The following is a 20,953-nucleotide window of genomic DNA, read 5'->3' as shown; positions in this document are numbered from 1 at the left end:
ACCCTCTGGCGTCTCCCATTCAGCCACTGTTGAATCCATCTTGCTACTCCTGCATTTATACCCAACAGTTGAACCTTCTTAAGCAACCTTCCATGAGGAACCTTGTCAAAGGCCTTACTAAAGTCCATATAGACAACATCCACTGCTTTACCCTCGTCAATTTCCCTAGTAACCTCTTCAAAAAATGCAAGAAATAACAGCTGGGAAGAAACTGTCCCTGGATCTGGAGGTGTGCATTTTCACACTTCTGTACCTCTTGCCTGATGGGAGAGGGGAGAAGAGGAAATTGCCAGTGTGAGACTCATTCTTGATTATGCTGGTGGCCTTGCCGGGGCAGTGTGAAGTGTAGATGGAGTCAATGGAAGGGAGGTCGATTTGTGTGATGGTCTGGGCTGTGTCCCCAACTCTCTGCAATGGTCTTGTCATCATGTTCAGCACAGAAGGTGTGGGCCGAAGGGCCTGTTCTTGAGCTGTACTATTTTATGGTCTATGTTGCATGATGTGGATCTGGAGTATTGTGTATATTTTTGGTCTCCTAATATGAGGAAGGACATCCTTGTGATTGAGGCAGTGCAGCGTAGGTTCACGAGATTGATCCCTGGGATGGCGGGACTGTCATATGAGGAAAGATTGAAAAGACTAGGCTTGTATTCTCTTGAGTTTAGAAGGATGAGGAGGGTTCTTATAGAAACATATAAAATTGTAAAAGGACTGGACAAGCTAGATGCAGGAAAATGTTCCCAATGTTGGGCGAGTCCAGAACCAGTGGACACAGTTTTAGAATAAAGGGGAGACCATTTAAGACTGAGGTGAGAAAAACGTTTTCACCCAGAGAGTTGTGAATTTGTGGAATTCCCTGCCACAGAGGGAAGTGGAGGCTAAATCACTGGATGGATTTAAGAGAGAGTTAGACAGAGCTCTAGGGGCTAGTGGAATCAAGGGATATGGGGAAAAGGCAGGCACGGGTTATTGATTGGGGACAATCAGCCATGATCACAACGAATGGCGGTGCTGGCTCGAAGGGCCGAATGGCCTCCTCCTGCACCTATTTTCTATGTTTCTATGTACTTCAAGTCCCACTCCAAAGACCTAGGTCCACAGTTCCAGAGCAACAAGCAGTGCAGGCCTCCACTGTCAGACATGCTGACGATTAAACGAACAACGTGTTGGCTATTCTCTCATGTAGATGAACAAGTTCCCAAGACTCTTGTGAAGAAGAGGAATGGAGAAGTTAATCTCCATGTCCTGGCCATTATTTATCCTTCAGTACACTTTAAAAGGTAGATAATTAGATCCTTATCACATTGCTGTTTGTAGGAGTTTGTTGCATTCAAATTGGATGTATCTTTCCTGCAGCAACAGCGATTCCACCTTTTAGACTGTAGACATACAATGTGGAACTAGGCCCTTTGGCCCACTGAGTCTGCACTGACCAGCACACTAGCTCCATCCCACAGTCTAGGGACAATTTACAATTTTTACCGAAGCCAATTAACCTGCAAACCTACACATCTTTGGAGTGTAGGAGGAAACCGGAGTACCTGGAGAAAACCCACGTGGTCACAGGGAGAACGTACAAACTCCACTCAGACAGCATCCCAGGTCAGTATTGATCCCTGGTCTCTGGCACTGCAAGGCAGCAACTTTACCGCTGCACCACCATCCTGCCCTGAATGTGTTGTCCCCATGACAGTGAATCACTGATAGCTAACTCCTTCTGCAGAGTAACAATATCAGACCTCGTTCACAGTCAAAGGCACACCCTGCATGATTCCACACGTTTGCTTTTCCATGTTTGCCCCAGGCCCAGCCGAGGAGGGGCATCCTCTACAAACACCCATGGTGAGGTTTGTGACCAACAATCTAGCCCCAAGGCAACATTTTGAATGAAGGGAAAGCCCAGCCTCTTGAATAACTTCCATTCCTCTGCTTGAAACATTGGGAACGATTGAACTGCAGCCAGTCAGAATGTTCTTTTATCTCCGTCATTCATGTGTTTCTGTGCAACAAACCACATCCTCATTCTATCAGTATTTTGGGAAGAACTGCGAGCCAGTAGCAGTTGCTCCAGTCCCCCAGGAAATAGTCACAGACACAAGTCATTATCGTTGGACCCTTCTCACGCGCACTTCCACGCCGTACCAGTCTCAGCTGCTTCAGAGCCGTCACTGTGTTACAGTCGGGCTGCTAGACAGCTCAGCACCAGTTCGCCTGTCCGGTCTCATTTGGCAATGTTCCCCAACAACTCTCAACCACTCCTACAGATGTGACGCAGAAAGATGCAAGAAATTGCAGAGAATTGTGGACGCAGCCCAGACCATCACACAAACCCTTCCATTGACTCCATTTATACTTCACGCTGCCTCGGCAAGGCCGCCAGCATAATCAAGGACGAGTCGCACACCGGACATTCGCTCTTCTCCCCTCTCCCATTGGGCAAAAGGTACAGAAGTGTGAAAATGAACAGCTCTAGATTCAGGGAAGAACATTGAGAACATAGTGTTCTCCGCTTGCAAAATGTGTTTGCACTGAAGCCAATGGAAGTTCATATTGGATGCAGAGTTTGGATGCATGTTCACAACTACGGTGTGTACATGTCTAATACATGAGGTCAGGGGTGGATTTCTAGTGTAATAATAAAACTAACTGCGTTAGGAGGGAGGGATAGATCAGCCATGATTGAATAGCGGAGTAGACTTGATGGGCCGAATGGCCTAATTCTGCCTCTATCACTTTTGATCTTATGTAAACCCAGTACTAGGGTTCTGCTCCACTATTGCTGTTCAGTGAATCTTGATCAGTTTTGAAGGTTATCCTGAAACGTCAATGCTGTTTCATAGATCCCACGGGAGCTTTATTTGTCCCATATACAACTGACAGTGAAATTCATTTTGCATATATTACATATGAGGGCGCCGCCATGTTTTGGAATCATTCCCAAAGTCCAAAGTCCGGTCTTTCCGCGTTCTCGATGTACTGGAGCGACCCCTGATCCAGGTAAGCCCCAGGTTGCTGCAGGACCTCCCCCGTCTCCTTCGACCAGCTCCACCCGCCAACCGACGTCCCTCTGCTCGCCCGACCACCACTGTGCTCCAGGGATGCCTCCGGCAGCCGGCCTTGTAGGCGCTGGAGGCAACACCGCGGTTCACCTTCCTACCGACCCTTGCTCCTCGCGTCTGGCGTCTCCATCAACTCCCTCGTCATCCGGCCGTCCGTTAAGTCTTCAGCAGTGGCATCTTGGGTTGGGTTCACTCTCCTTCGATGCTGTCTGATCTGCTGAGCATTTCCAGCGCTTTCCCATTTACCTGATAGCAGTATGTAACAGGTGTAGATAGGGTAGACTGACAGAAACATTTTCCCAGGATTAAAACTCCAACTACTAAAGGGCATGTCTTTAAGGTAAGAGGGGTAAAGTTGAAAGGAACTATGAGGGGAAAGTTTTTTTACACAGTGGATGGTGGGTGCCGGGAGTAGTGGTCGAGGTAGATATGATACTGGCGTTTAAGAGACTTTTCGATAAGCACATGGATATGTAGAGAATGTAGGAGTATGGATTATGAGCAGAGATAAAGATTGGAACTGCAGATGCTGGTTTACACTGAAGATATACACAAATTGCTGGAGTATTCAGTAGGTCAGGCAACATCTATGAGTTTGATCCTGACTATGGGTGCTTGTACAGTACGTACAAAGTTTGTACGTTTTCCTCTTGACCTGCGTGGGTTTTCTCCGAGATCTTCAGTTTCCACCCACACTCCAAAAACGTACAGGTTTGTAGGTTAATTGGCTTGGTATAATTGTAAAATTGTCCCTAGTATGTGCAGGATAGTATTAGTGTGCGGGGATCACTGGTCGGCACGGACTCGGTGGGCCGAAGGGCCTGTTTCCGCACTGTATCTCTAAACTAAACTAACGCATTAAGCCATTAATTAGTGGCAAGCATTGCCGATATTTACTCGCAGGGGTTATGGTATGTGACTCATTGTCATTCATGGTGAGCAGATGTGATCGACTGGAGCCACTGGCAGTAAGAACCAAGATTCAAACAGCTTCTTTGGTCTAAAAGGCCAAGAGCTGTGACACACGCTGCCAGTCAGAATGAGCATCAAAATGGAACAACCCGGCCACAAATCTTCACCTAACTCTGCAAAATCATTTGTGCCGTCCGACTTAGTTTAATTTAGCTTAGTTCAGAGATACAGCGCGGAAACAGGCCCTTCGGCCCACCGACCAGCTACACTAACATTATCCTACACACGCTAGGGACAATTTACATTTATACCAAGCCAATTAACCCTCAAACCTGCATGTCTTTGAAGTGTGGGAGGAAACCAAAGATCTCAGAGAAAACCCACGCAGTCATGGGGAGAACGTACAAACTCCAGCACCCGTAGTCGGGATCGAACCCTGGCTCTCTGGCTCTGTAAGGCAGCAACTTATTGCCACCATGCCACAACTCTCGAGATATTCTAGCACAAAGAAACCTGCCTCACATTTGATTCCATAATTTCACCCTTACTTCAGAATAGCAATTATAATATTGGACACCACCTTAGGTTGTTGGATGTTAGGAAGTATTCTGCTGGGAAAATTTCCTGAGAAAATATCTGCTATCCGTGTACGAGAGAAAGTCCCTGACTGCCCCTCCTCTTATCATTCTTCCAATTCCTCTGTTAAATTGTAATGTTCAACCGAATTCACAAATCTCGCCCCACTCTTCCTCATCTTCAGCTCTGTCATAAATGACCTTGTCCCCTATGACCTCTGAACTAACTGCATCCCTCCAGTTCTTTATTATTTGCAGTTATCTATCTTCAATGCCTGGGCATTACATTTGGAAAAACCCTTCCTCAACTTGTTCCACCCTTAAGACACTTTAAAACTTAACTCCTCAGTTTTAAGAAGAAAGACACAGAGTGTTGGAGTAACTCAGTGGGTCAGGCAGCATCCCTGGAGAACTTGGAGAGATGGCGTTTCGGGTCAGTACCTATTTTCGGACCTCTGTCTTAACAACTCCCTTGTGTAGTGTGCTGCAACATTTTATTGATAAGTCAAGTCAAGTCAAGTTTATTCGTCACATACACATAATGCTTCAGTGGTAAATATTTGTTATGCTTTTATCCTTTAAGGATTCAATCAATGGTTCTATATTGTCACACATGCAGAATTCTTGCACTAGTCCAAAGTTGGGTCCATGTGCTGGCTGCACTGGAGTGTTCCTGATCCAGATAAGCCCAAGGCTGCGGATGGAATGAAGGAACTTCTCCACATGAGGAAGAAATATAGGGGAACAAAGGTGATTTACTGCCATCATGTGGACACAATATGTAAGGGTCCATGTTTAACTTTGAGAAACTGGCATGGATGTTTGAGTAACAAAATTAAGAACACATTCCGTCCACAGAGGAAAGGATCACGCCTCCAAAGATAATTTCCCCTTGGTTTTGAGATATTCACAGTGAAGTTGATCCAGATCATGCCGTTGCCATCCTTGCATCTATAACTCATCACCACATTCCAAATACGCAAGGAAGTGTCTTGATTAATTTTGGCTCCGTGTCTAAACCGCAACAATTTCCTTCAAATTATGCTTACAGCTAGAGAGCAGAATTAGGATGTTGAATAGGTATATGGACGGGAAAGGAATGGAGGGTTATGGTCTGAGTGCAGGTAGATGAGACTAGGGGAGAATAAGTGTTCGGTACGGACTAGAAGGGCCGAGATGGCCTGTTTCCGTGCTGTAATTGTTATATGGTTATATGAATAGTAATCCTCTCAGAGAGCGACTACAATGCAGATCAAAATAATTCTACTGATAAGAGTTACATGAAAGAGAAGTGGATTCAAGCCTTGTGATCCCCTCATGCCAGCTCCGCTATTCACCAGGATCACTTTCCTGCCCTCACCTCATATCTCTTTAGTTTAGTTATTGGTGTAGTTTGAAGATACAGCATGGAAACTGGCCCTTTGTCCCACCGGGTCCACGATGACCATTGATCACCCGTTCACACTAGTTCGCTGTTATCCCACTTTCTCACCCACCATCCTACACACTGCGGGTAATTTTACAAGAGGGCCAATTAACCTCCAAACCCGCACGTCTTTGGGATGTGGGAGAAAACCGGAGCACCCGGAGGAAACCCACACGGTCACGAGGAGAACATGTAAACTCCACACAGACAGCACCCCAAGGTCAGGATCAAACCCGGATCCACAACTCTGTAGCACAGCAGTTCTACCCGCCGTGCTACCATGCCACCCACTTTGTTCTCTTAAGGGCCTGTCCCACAAGCATGCGACTGCATGCGGCGAGCGCGACCTAACGTGGTCGCTTGAGCCGTACGGCCTCGCGGGGCCTGTCCCACTTCGATCGTCGGAGCCGTATGGAGTTGTGCGGAGCTGGTCCCGACATCACGCGGGGCTCCGAAAAACTGACACTGTCCAAAAATTCCACGCCGTCTTGACGCCGTACGTCATGCACGAACTTCCCGCGGACTTCGCTCGAACTTCACGTCATTCACTCGACCTCCGCGCGGCCCCCCCTTCCGGTTTGGTCGCGCTTGCCGCATGGAGTCGCATGCTCGTGGGACAGGCCCTTTATCGGCCAAAGATTGATTCATCTCTAAGGTACACAAAATTGCTGGGGAAACTCAGCGGGTGCAGCAGCATCTATGGAGCGAAGGAAATAGGCGACGTTTCGGGCCGAAACCCTTCTTCAGACTGGGTTCATCTCTGTCTTGATTACATTGAAGGCAACCATCTGCCGGAGAATTTCAACACTTCACTATCCTCTGGGTCCCCTCTTAGTTCTGAACTCTTCGTTGCTCTTGGTTGAGTCTGGAGGAGGATCCCGACCAATAATTTCACCTATTCACCAACCTTTCACTGATATTGGATTGTTATCATCACATACACCGGGATAAAGCGAAAGCCTATATTAGCTTGCTGTCCAGATACATTATACATCAAGCACCATACAGAATATAGTTTTAGAGCTACTGAGAAAGTGTTGATAAGAAAAAAAGTGCAAGGGCCACAAGGAGGTAGACTGGGGGATCGGGAATATATCCTTAGATTATAAGAGGTTGGTTCAAGAGTCTGACACAAGCAAAGAAGAAAATATCCTTGAATCTGGTGGAACATGCTTTCAAACGTTCATATCTTCTACCCAATGAGAAAGGGGAGATGAGGGAATGACTGGTGTGTGAGTGGTCTTTACTTATGTTGATGGATTTCCTGAGGCAGCGTGAGGTGTTGATGGAGTCAGCCGGTGGGTGAGGAGTTTGGTTCGCCTGATGGACAGGGTTGTGTCCGCAACTCTCTGCACTTTCTGTTGGGGCTCTTGGACATGGCACATCTTTACCCCGTCAGTTAACCCCTGCGCCTTCCTCGCAATTCACAATGCCTTCTTTTTAAACCTGGCAACATTGCGAATGGGAGGGAGGCAACGTGCAGTGGAGTTCCACAGTGGCAGGGAGCAGGGTCTCACTAGTTCTACACATCCCCCGGCAGGTGAGATGAATACCAGGCCAAATGCTCATGCTCACCATGCAACCTCACCACGGCTGAAATTCACTCCACAAATTGGCAGCACCCACCCTCTCTGAACCTTGGACCTTCCACTCCAAGGCTTTCAACCCTAAACAACCCACTTCCCATCAGGGGCAGTCTTCTCATTCAAAATCTTGAACTCTTTAAGTAAGTACTTGGGGAACCACCCACCCTCTCTAAACTGGGCAACCCATCCCATCTCTAAACCAGGACCATACACCCACCATCTCACCAAACCCTAGACAATCCCCTCAACCTCTCCGAACCCTGGCTAACCCACTCTAACCCCTTCCAACCCAATCCATCACCTGCATCTTTGCCAAATCTCAGTAGGGGTATGATTTGAGGACTGGTTGCAGATGGACATTTAAAAAGTCTGTAGAAAGACTAGTAAGAGGGATCAGGATCAGTTATATTTTAGTTTAGTTTAGTTTAGATGAGGGCGGTGGAGGCCAGTTCTCTGGATACTTTCAAGAGAGAGCTAGATAGGGCTCTTAAAGATGGCGGAGTCGGGATATGGGGAGAAGGCAGGAACGGGGTACTGATTGGGGATGATCAGCCATGATCACATTGAATGGCGGTGCTAGCTCGAAGGGCCGAATGGCTTACTCCTGCATCTATTGTCTATTGTCTATGAGTTTGGTTTAAGTTCGTTCAAGTTCAAGTTCAAGTGAGTTTATTGTCATGTGTCCCTGTATAGGACAATAAAATTCTTGCTTTGCTTCAGCACACAGAACATAGTAGGCATTTACCACAAAACAGATAAGTGTGTCCATATACCATGATATAAATATATACACACATGAATAAATAAACTGATAAAATGCAAATAACAGAAAATAGGTTATTAATAATCAGAGTTTTGTCCGAGCCAAGTTTAATAGCCTGATGGCTGTGGGGAAGTAGCTATTCCTGAACCTGGTTGTTGCAGTCTTCAGGCTCCTGTACCTTCTCCCTGAAGGTAGCAGGGAGATGAGTGTGTGGCCAGGATGGTGTGGGTCTTTGATGATACTGCCAGCCTTTTTGAGGCAGCGACTGCGATAAATCCCCTCGATGGAAGGAAGGTCAGAGCCGATGATGGACTGGGCAGTGTTTACTACTTTTTGTAGTCTTTTCCTCTCCAGGGCGCTCAAATTGCCGAACCAAGCCATGATGCAACCAGTCAGCATGCTCTCTACTGTGCACCTGTAGAAGTTAGAGAGAGTCTTCCTTGACAAACCGACTCTCCGTAATCTTCTCAGAAAGTAGAGGCGCTGATGAGCTTTCTTGATAATTACATTAGTGTTCTCGGACCAGGAAAGATCTTCAGAGATGTGCACGCCCAGGAATTTGAAGCTCTTGACCCTTTCAACCATCGACCCGTTGATATAAATGGGGCTGTGGGTCCCCCTCCTACTCCTTCCAAAGTCCACAATCAATTCCTTGGTTTTGCTGGTGTTGAGGGCCAGGTTATTGCGCTGGCACCATATGGACAGTTGCTCGATCTCTCTTCTATACTCTGACTCATCCCCATCAGTGATACGCCCCACAACAGTGGTGTCGTCAGCGAACTTGATGATGGAGTTCGCACTGTGACTGGCTACGCAGTCATGAGTATAGAGTGAGTACAGCAGGGGGCTGAGCACGCAGCCTTTAGGTGCTCCCGTGCTGATTGTTATCGAGGCTGACACATTTCCACCAATACGAACAGACTGATCTGTGAATGAGGAAGTCGAGGATCCAATTGCAGAGGGATGCGCAGAGACCCAGTTCTGCGAGTTTAGTAACCAGCTTGGAGGGGATGATTGTGTTAAATGCTGAGCTTTAATCGATGAATAACAGCCTGACATATGAGTTTTTGTTGTCCAAGTGGTCCAGAGCGAAGTGGAGGGCCAGCGAGATCGCATCCACCGTTGATTTGTTGTGGCGGTAAGCGAACTGCAGTGGGTCCAGGTTTTTGCCGAGGTAGGAGTTGATTTGCTCCATGATCAACCTCTCAAAGCACTTCATCACCACCGGCATTAGTACCACTGGTCGATAGTCATTGAGGCACGTCACCTTACTCCTCTTTGGCACCGGTATAATTGATGCCCTTTTAAAGCAGGTGGGGACCTCAGACCTCAGAAGTGAGAGGTTGAAAATGTCCGTAAAAACTCCCGCCAGTTGATCCGCACAGGTTTTTTTAGTTTTGTTTAGTTTTGTTTATTGTCACGTGTACTGAGGTACAGTGAAAAGCTGTTTTGTTGCGTGCTATCCCGTCAGCGGTAAGACTATACATGATTACAATCAAGCCGCCCACATATACAGATACTGGATAAAGGGAATGATGTATAGTGCTAGATAAAGTCTAGAAAAGTTTGATTAAAGATAGTCCAACTGTCTCCAATGAGGTAGATGGTCGGTCAGGACTGCTCTCTAGCTGGTGATAGGAATGGTTCAGTTGCCTGCTAACAGCTGGAGGTGTTTAGTATATGTGGCCTGTAGTTGGAACAACAGCATAGATTCTTGTAAATGACATGTAATGTTTACTTGAAAGGGAAAACCAAAGAAATGGAGTTGCCAGAAATCAGCAGGACTGACGTGAATAGGATGGCAATGGATTACTGCGCAGAAACTGGACATTCAAGAGAGATCAAGAGTGTTCATTGTCATAAGTACTGAAATGTAACAAAATTCATACTTGCAGCAGCTTAACAGGTCTGTAAATATGATAACATAATAAACAAACAAAAAAAGGAAGTTCAATAAACAAAAAAGCTCAATATTAGTACTAAACAAAACAAAAGCCCAACTTGTCTATTCTGGATCCAATATTCAACTCCAGTCTTCGCCCATCTTGCTACATTAGAATCTATCATCCTCACCCTACTCTCCCTTTTCCATTGTTTGCTTGTCCAGCCAACCCATAAATGTATCTGTGCAGGAAGGAACTGCAGATGCTGGTTTAAACTGAAGATACTGTAGACACAAAAAGCTAGAGTAACTCAGCGGGACTGGCAGCATCTCTGGAGAGAAGAAATGGGTGATGTTTCGGCTTCAGACCCGAAACGTCACCCATTCCTTCGTTCCAGTTACTCCAGCTTTTTGTGTCTACCATAAATGTATCTACACTATTTGCTTGGGAATTTCATTCAAAGGCCTTAAACCTTAAACAATCCACTCATGGTACTCTTTGTGGCGGCTAACTTAGGAGAGCATTCCACATTCCCATCACTCTTTAGGTGAAGAGGTTCTTTCTGAATTCCCCACTGGGTTTCCTGATGACCTTCATGCTTTGGTTCCACTCACATGGAAGCATTATCCCTTACATCGAAAATGTTTGGAATCTTGAAGGCTTTTGGTGGGTCAGAGAATCATAGAGTGACAAAGTTGTGCAGCATAGAAACAGACCCTTCGGCCCAACTTGTCCATGCCGACCAAGTTGCCGAGCCAAGCTAGTCCCACTTCCCTGCACCTATCCCATCTCGCTCAAAACTTTTCCTATCCACTTATCTGTCCAAGTGTCTTTTAAATGTCAGAATTGTACCCACCTGTACCACTTCCTGTAGCAGCTCGTTCCGTATATCCACCACCCACTGTGTGATAAAGTTTCCCCTCAGGTCCCTTTTAAATCTTTCCCCTCTCACCTTCAACCTATTCCCTCTAGTTTTAGACTGCCTAACAAGGGGGAAGACTATACCCTTAAATATGCTCCTCATGCTTTTATAAACCTCGTTAAGGGAACCTCTCAGCCTCCTACGCTCCAGGAAATAACCTACTCAACCTCTTCCTAAAACTCAAATCCTCCAAACCTGGTACACAAAAATGCGGGTGCAGCAGCATCTATGGAGCGAAGGAAATAGGCAACATTTCGGGCCAAAACCTTTCTTCAAACAAAATGTTGCCTATTTCCTTCGCTCCATATTGTGTGCCTTTGATTTTCCAGCATCTGCAGTTCCTTCTTAAACTCCAAACCTGGTAACATCCTTGTGTGTCTTTCTTGCATCTTTTCCAGTTTTTGGCTATCCCTCCATCCCAGACACATTCCTGGTACGTTCTGAATTTGCCAATCTGAAATCTGAAATATTCAAGAACTACATTCCCTTAATGTCACCATATCATCTGGGCAACTACTGCAGGCAGCTACAGAAAGCAGACCAATTTCCCTCCGGAGATGAATAAAGTTCATTGTATCGTATTGTATCGTTTCGTATAATGTGTAGTAGACCTTGCATTGACTGGTTTGGGTTTTGACTGCAGATATTTAACCAGATTACACCTTGTTACTTTTAATAAGTAAAAGGGAAATAAATACGGATATAAAAAGGAATAAAGAGAAAATGCCAAATTCACAATGTAATTGATAAATTGCCCTTAAATTATTTTTTTCTATAAAGCGAAGAGTAATGTGCCGGCACCATACATCCTTACAAAATTTTCAACGTTGAAAATCCAGCGGCGACCAGAACAAGGTACGGCTCTTTGGGCGACTACTCACGACCATAGAGGCTTCACCCACATGTTGCCAGGGTGTCACCTGTATGGTCGTGAGTAGTCTCCTTGGTCGCCCAAAGCGTTGTCGCGTCTTTCAGGATTTTCAACATGTTGAAAATTTTCGGCGACCTGCAATGACCTATGACGGGTGCCAGCAGTCGCCGAGAAAGTTGCGTAAGTGGGACAGGCCCATTGGGTATTGTAGTGAAAAAGACACCAGCATTATATGTGTAAAGCCAAGGTTCAGGCAGGTTAATGTGATTAAAAAATGCTCTTGTAATGACATTATCTCACATTAACTAGGTGGTGCAGCGGTAGAGTTTCTGCTTTACAGCGCCAGAGACCTGGGTGCCATCATGACTACGGGTGCTGTCGGTACGGAGTTTGCACGTTCACCCTGAGGCTTGCGTGGGGTTTCTCCAGAAACTTTGGTTTCATCCCACACTCCAAAGACGTATAGGTTTGTAGCTCTGTGGAATTGGCTTTGGTAAAATTGTAAATTGTCGTGTGTGTGGGATAGAGTTAGTGTGCGGGGATCACTGGTCGGACACGGTGGACCTAAGCGCCTGTTTCCACGCTGTATCTCTAAACTAAACTAAACTAAACTTATGTTACATTTGTACAAGACATTGGTGAGGCTGCATTTGCAGTATCGCTCAGTTTTGGTCACCCTTCTCTAGGATGTCGTTAAGCTGGAAAGTGTGTAGAGATTTATGAGGATGTCGCCAGGATTTCAGGGGCTGAGCTATAAGGAGTGGTTGGGCTGGCTAGGACTTTAATTCTTGCTGCGCATGAGGCTGAAAGATGATTTTATAAGTGTGTATAACACCATGAGGAAATAGATGGGGTGAAGGCACAATATCATTTACCCAGAGTTGGGGAATCAAAAAGCAGAGGACATAGATTTAAGGTAAGAGGGTCAAGATTTAATATGAACCTGAGAGGTAACTTTTTCACTCTGAGTGGGCTATATGGAACAATCTACCAGAGGAGGTAGCTAAAGCAGGTACAATAACAACATGTAATAGACTTGGACAGTACATGGATAGGAAAGGATATAGGGCAAATGTGGGTAAATGGGACTAGCATACATTGGGTATCTTGGGCAGCATGTACTGAGTTGGGCCACCGGGCCTGTATCAGGCAACTGAATCAGTTCCAGAGAGCAGTGCTGAACTACTATCCACCTCTTTGGTGACCCTCGGACTATCCTTGATCAGATTTTGCTGGTTTTACCTTGCGCTAAACGTTATTCCCACAGCATGTATCTATACACTGTAAACGGCTCGATTGTAATCATGTATTGTCTTTCCACTGGCTGGTTAGCACGCGACAAAAGCTTTTCACTGTACCTCGATATGCGTGTCAATAAACTAAACTGAACTAAACTAATCTGTGCTGTAACGCTCCATGACTCAATGACTCCTGTGCTTCTGCTCATAAAGGACCTACATCATTTATATTTGGCTGACTACAACTGCAGTGAAACGGCTAAAATAATTCATTGGTTGCAATGCACTTGGAGATGTTGTAAGACCACAAAAGGATGTGCTTGATGCTGACACTGGGAAACTAAACACTAACTGGGCCCATTCCCCACTCCCCACAAACTGATTAGAAATGTTTTATTTATATTGGGCTCGATTACTTTGGTGATTTCGATATTTTGCGCACTCTTTTCACATTAATGTCTTCTCATAAAATATCATATCGCTGTGGCGCACAGTCAAGGGAAAATACAGGATATTCCCCAGCTTGGCCCTATATTTACTTGCATTCATATCAAAGGCCTTGAAATTCAGCTGTGTGCAGTATACATTTCCGATGTAATCATCTCTGCTCTGCCGAAGATTCATCGACCTGAAACACTATCCATGTGTGTGTGTGTCTCTCTCTCCCCACAGACTGTGGTCTAGCATGATCTCTGTATCCAGCAATTTCAGCTTTTATTTCAGACTTCCAGCATCTGCAGTTGTTGGATTTTTCAATCAGTATACATCTTCATCTGCTCAACTCCTTTGTCCTTTAGTCTAATAAAAATACGAGGCCATTTATTTTAATGGGGTCTTTTTTTTCTCAATCTTTACATAACATATTTTCCTAATTGCCTAAGTGTTTGCTGCAGCATTTAATGTTTAGTTGTCCCGAGCCTTGGCCCATTACCAGTGTCACGAGCTTCAGTGAAGAGCTTCCGATGCTGTTGATGTGTTAATTTTGTAAGGTTTCCATCTGTCCCTGTGGCAGCTTTAGAGCTAACAGCTTGCATTTAGAATCTCCTGCACAACTGAAGTTTTCCCCAGCTCTCCATTGACCTATAGAATTCTTCACTCGCACTTGCTCGGCAGGGTAGCGAGGCATTTCAGTATCCAGTTCACAGTGGTTGTTGCGTTGAAGTCACAGTGAGAAAGAATTGGAGGGCACATTGTCTGAAGAAGGGTCTCGACCCGAAACGTCACCTATTCCTTTTCTCCAAAGATGCTGCCCGACCCGCTGAGTTACTCCAGCATTTTGTGTCTATCTTCTTGTTCATTAATGTCAGGCTTGTTGAATGACACAATCTACTCTTGTTCCAAGCTTACTATTTAACCTCATTATCTTCTTGCTACGGAGAAGGGAGCCATTCACCCCACCATGTCAGTGTAGACCCTCACTTACAACTATTTCCCTGTAACCTATTGTCTCTCACTTGGTTTTACTTTCTCTTTAGTTTACGGGATACAGCATGGAAACAGACCAACATTTGTTTGCCCATTCACACAAATTCTTTGTTATCCCACTTCTCATCCACTTGCTACACACGGGGTAGCATGGTGGCGCAGCGGTAGAGTTGCTGCCTTACAGTGCCAGAGACCCGGGTTCGATCCTGACTACGGGTGCTATCTGTGCAGAGTTTGTACCTGTGCCGGTTTTCTCCGGGTGCTCCGGTTTCCTACCACACTCCAAAGCCATGGAGTCTTTGTTAAATGTTAACATGTTAACCAATGTTACTTGGCTTAGCATTCATTGTAAATTGTCTCTGGTGTGTCAAGCATAATGTTAGTGTGCGGGGATTGCTGGTCGTCTTTGGGATGTGGGAAGAAACCGGAGCACCCAGAGGAAACCCACACCATCACAGGGAGAACATGCAAACTCCACACACACAGCAACCAAAGTCAGGATCGAACTCGGGTGTCTGGCGCTGTTGGACAGCGGCGCTACCGGCTGTGCCACTGTGCCGCCCATATGCAGGAAGACACAGGTTCATCAACTTCACCCTGATTCTCCCGTTACCCACCTACATTAGGGGTGGGTCACGGTTGTCAGTTAATCCGTCCCAACCTGCAGGCCTGTGCAATGTGGGAGGAAACCAGAGCACCCACGAGATTAGGATTGAACCCTGCCACGGAACTGTTAGAGCAGTAGCTCTCATGGCTGTAACACTGAGCTAGCCTCATAACCTTGTATCTGCAATCCTGCCACAGAATGTCACAATGAGGGCAACTCTTTAACCAAAGATAGGCACGAAAACCTGGAGTAACTCCGCGGGTCAGGCAGTATCTCTGGAGAAAAGGAATAGGTGACTTTTCGGTCAAGACCCTTCTTCCAACTGGGAGTCAGGCTAGTTTCTCATTCTCCCCTGATTCACATTGTGATGAGGGGTCTCGAACAGAAACATCACCTATTCTTTTTCTCCAGTGATGTTGCCTGACCCGCTAAGTTACTCCAGTATTTTTTGTTTATCTTCAGTGTAAACCGGCACCTGCAGTTCCTTCCTATACTTTCTATGTTAATCTCTGAGCCCAAAGTTCCCAAAGACAGTTTATCCATAGGTAGCAATGCTGACAGGGAAAGACTCCCTCCTCCAAACTAGAAGCACTATCCTGAATGAACTAGTTGATAACAGGTTGTTTATATATGGTTTTCAAATCAATTTACAGTGGTGCAGCGGGTAGAGTCACAGCCTCACAGTGCCACGGACCCGGGTTCGATCCTGACCTCGAGTGTTGTCTGTGCTGAGTTTATACCTTCTCCCTGTGATCACATGGGTTTCCTCCCACATCCCAATAATGTCCGGGTTTGTAGGTCTATTAGCCCCAGTAAAAAAAAATATCACCACCAGAGTGTAGGAAGTGGATGAGAAAGTGGGATAACATAGAACTTCTTGCCATAGAGGGAATACAGAGAAGGTTCACCAGACTGATTCCTGAGATGTCAGGACTTTCATATGAAGAAAGACTGGATAGACTTGGCTTGTACTCGCTAGAATTTAGAAGATTGAGGGGGGATCTTATAGAAACTTACAAAATTCTTAAGGGGTTGGACAGGCTCGATACAGGAAGATTGTTCCTGATGTTGGGGAAGTCCAGAACAAGAGGGTCACAGTTTAAGGATAAAGGGGAAATCTTTAATACTGAGATGAGAAAAACATGTTTTACACAGAGAGTGGTGAATCTCTGGAACTCTCTGCCATAGAAGGTAGTTGAGGCCAGTTCATTGGCTATATTTAAGAGGGAGTTAGATGTGGCCCTTGTGGCTAAAGGGATCAGGGGGTATGGAGAGAAGGCAAGTACAGGATACTGAGTGGATGATCAGCCATGATCATATTGAATGGCGGTGCAGGCTCGAAGGGCCGAATGGCCTACTCCTGCACCTATTTTCTATGTTTCTATGTTTCTATGTAACTAGTGTGAATGGGTGTGATGGTCGACATGGACTAGGTGGGCCGAAGGGCCTGTTTCCATTCTGTATCTCTATTGAGTGCCAGTTTTGAACTTACATTCCTTTTCATGTTCATTTTCTGTGCCTATGAAAGTACCAAATAAATGATGTCCTATTATTGTGTTAAAACTACTATTGTGGTAATTAACTTTTGTGGGTTAACAGCAGGGAGCATGTTCATTGCTCATCAGCTGAATCAGAAACAGTCTCCCCATTAATTTGCAGCCTACTACATTGTTTTAGCGCATTATCTAAAGGTTAGTTTCCTCTCTGTGTGGCTGTATCTGCAGTTTAGTTTAGTTTACTTTAGAGATACAGCATGGAAACAGGCTGAGTCCGTGCTAACCACCGATCCCCGTACACTAACACTATCCTGCACACTAGGGACAATTTATCATTTTTATCGATGCCAATTAACCTACAAACCTGTACGGCTTTGGAGTGTGGGAGGAAACCGGAGCGCCCGGAGAAATCCCACACGATCAGGGGCAGAACGTTCAAACTCCATACAGACAGCACCTGTTATCTGGATCAAACCCGGGTCTCTGGCGCTGTGAGGCAGCAACTCTACCGCTGCGCCACCGTGATTCTGGAGAAACTGTCAACCTGAACTGTCAACCATAAAGCTGATCTTTCCCAAAACAAATGCATTCTTTCTGAAACCACATTACAGCAGATGGATGAAGAGTGTTCCCAATCTCACTGGAGAGAGGAAACGCAACTCAGAGAAACAGACACTAGCTCTGTCTGAAGAAGGGTCTCAACCCGAAGCGTCACCCATTCCGTCTCCCCAGAGATGCTGTCTGTCCCGCTGAGTTACTCCAGCATTTTGTGTCAATCTTTGGTATAAACCAGCATCTACAGTTCCTTCCTACACTAACTCCATGGCAGACACAATTTCCTTCATGCTTACTGCTGCTTTTAAAGTTATCTTATCGAACAAGAGTAGATGTAATTCTGAAGAGTGTTCTTGATTAATAATATCATCTATTTCTGAACTTGAAAGGCATCGTGTTGGAGATCGAGAAGCATTTATTTCTCTTACATTTGGGATTGTCTCTCAAGGTGATATTGATCAAGGGATCTCCCTCGTGCTAGTGTGGTGATTGTTACTGGTGATAAAATGTCTTTTGTCATCACTGATCTATTCTCGTGGTCATTTATTTTTACCTGTTAACATTTGAGAATAGTGCTGATAGAAAGCAAAACTGCCACAGATTACAAGACCATGTCTGTCTCGCTGTCAGAAGTAAATGCCACTTTTACATTTTATGACAATAGAACAATTTTTATCAGAAACTGATCGGATGCCAGGTCCATAACACCACCAACTACCTGCTCAATTATATTGTGCTGCTTGGTTCAGCAGTCCTGCTCCCTATTGAATTTTCATTGAGCTTGTGGCTTGAACCCATTCAATGCTAAATATTTTGGCATCATTTAGGTTGATTGCACAAAAGGTATTAGCATCATTGTGGAGGAGAGGCCGCCGAGAACTAATGGGGGCCTGGCGGGGGGGGGGGGGGGGGGGGGGGGGGGTCACGAAGGAGGGATGATTACTTTTGTAATTTTGTAACTTTTGTCGGTGCCTTTTATGCCGACTCTTCTATTTACTTTATATGCAAATACAAAGAATTTCACTGCACCTACAGTAGGTACAAGTGACAATAAAGTATCATCATCATCATCTTTGTCATCTCTGACTTTGCAACAAGTTGCTTCCTATGATAATGTCAGTACGAAATAATGACAAGTGGTAGATTATGTCTTGATTCTGTCACTGTTTCTTGAATTCCATTTGATGGAGTGGATGCCAATTTAAAAACCAGTGTCCGTCTAACTATAAAAGGTTTAATTGCAAAAGAAATTGGGTTTCTGTGATACGCAGGTTATTGGTGGTGGATCCTTGACTATGGATGGTTTAGGGTTAGGTATGTTATTTTCAAGTGTACCGAGGTACAGTGAAAAGCTTTGCATTGCATGCTATGCAAACATATCAGATACACCACACAAAAATACTATCATGTCAAACTCAAGTACAATCGGTGGAGCAAAGGGGAAGATACAGAATGCAGAATATAGTTCTCAGCATTGTAGCGCACCAGTTCTGTTGAAAAAATCTAATCTCCGCAATGGGGAAGAGCAGAATCAGACAGTACCCCAGTGTATGGAAAGACCGTTCAGAAGCCTGATAACAGAGGGGAAGAAGCTGTTCCTGATGTCACATGTCCTTGTATGTCTTCTGTTAAAACAAAGACAGTTAATAGCCCAGCTGAAGATTCTGTGACAGCTTTCTGCATTTCACTCACAGCTGTGCAGATGTTATCAGCCGGCATGTTTATTATTGTAAAGTCTACTTTAGGCAGAACAGTTGAAAACATTTACTCTTTCAGTTGGGAAGATTTTGTGATAAGTTGCGAAGGCTCTGGAGACATCTCCTTTATTTAATTTTGTAGACATGCCTGGAGTTGACATATCAGATAAAACTCAATGTAATTGGAGTACCAATGCTGAATTTGATGCTTTTGAAGCCAATGATCCAAGTGCATTAAAGTTGATCGAGTTTTTACAGTTAATCTGTCACTGTGATTTATATTGACCTCCACCATAGATGATACCACTAAAACCGTTTAGATTAAAGTCTTTCTAAGTTACTCCAGTTTTCGGATGCAGTGTTGACGCTAAAATGAAGGTGGGTGTGGTGCTGTAGCCACTGGCTTATTTGTGGCTGTGGCTGTGGCAAGCTCACCTTTGCCTACGGCTGTAGAGCCTTGTGGGGCTTGTTGAGTTTAGTTTACTTTAGAGATACAGTGCAGAAACAGGCCCTTCAGCCCAACGAGTCAGCGCCAGCCAGCGATCTCAGCATAATAACACTACCCTCTACGCACACTCAAGACAATTTTTGTTACATTGATACCAACCCAATTAACCTACAAACCTGCACATCTGTGGAGTGTGGAAGGCAACCAAAGATCTCAGAGAAGACCCAAGCAGGTCACGGGGAGAATGTACAAACTCCGTACAGACAGCACCCGTAGTCGGGATCGAACTCAGGTCTCTGGTGCTGTAAGCGCTGTAAGATAGCAACTCTAACGCTATGATCTGAGAGCTGGTTATGCTTTTGCAGCAAATTCTGATTCACTGTTCAAGGGAGCATTTATTTTTGTGCTATTCTGTTAAGAATGGTATTGTTTCTGACTGAATTGACAATTGAGCAAGCAAAATATAACTCACAGTTCCCGACCATCGAATATTGAAGAGGTAATATTGGTATTGGTATTGGTTTATTATCAACTCATATACCAAGATACAGTCCAGTGTGCTACTTAGTTCAATAATGCTTTCATTGGCACTTGTGCAAACGCACAGTGAAATTCTTTCCTTACACAAAGTCCAGTATAGTGTTCACATACCCAAGCACATCCTCGATTAGCAAGTGTACAGGAATAGTCCACTGAACCCGCATGCAAGAGGCGCCAAGTGTTGCCGCCATTTTTAAAGTCCAGTCCACGCTCTAGTTCTTATAATCGATGCCTGTTCCAGGCAAGTCCCAGGCTGCTGCAGCCTCCAGCCATCTCCTTCCATAGATGCCACGTCCCCCTCCTCGCACGTCGTCCTTTGTTCCCCGGGGGGTGGGAGCCTCCTGCAGCTGATCTCAAGGGCGTGGTAGACCAGACCCCTGGTTCCCACTCCCCTCCTACCGGCCTCGCTCCTCACTCGTTGCATCCATCATCACTGGCTCCATCCACCTGGTCTCTGGTCTACAGGGAACTAGCAAAGGCCGGCTCGGTGGCCTCGCATCACTGGGCCTTGCGTTTGGCTGCACGGGTTGAGCATGGGGCAGCTCGGCGGCTCTCCCTGCAGGCCGCCGCATAGAAACATAGAAACATAGAAAATAGCCTGCACCGCCATTCATTGTGATCATGGCTGATCATCCAACTCAGTATCCTGTACCTGCCTTCTCTCCATACCCCCTGATCCCTTTAGCCACAAGGGCCACATCTAACTCCCTCTTAAATATAGCCAATGAACTGGCCTCAACTACCTTCTGTGGCAGAGAGTTTCAGAGATTCACCACTCTCTGTGTGAAAAATGTTTTTCTCATCTCGGTCCTAAAAGATTTCCCCCTTATCCTTAAACTGTGACCCCTTGTTCTGGACTACCCCAAAATCGTGAACAATCTTCCTGCATCTAGCCTGTCCAACCCCTTAAGAATTTTGTAAGTTTCTATAAGATCCCCCTCAATCTTCTA

Source organism: Amblyraja radiata, chromosome 31 (genome assembly GCF_010909765.2).
Source record: "Amblyraja radiata isolate CabotCenter1 chromosome 31, sAmbRad1.1.pri, whole genome shotgun sequence".
Taxonomy (NCBI): Eukaryota; Metazoa; Chordata; class Chondrichthyes; order Rajiformes; family Rajidae; genus Amblyraja; species Amblyraja radiata.
This window is presented reverse-complemented; position numbering follows the sequence as displayed.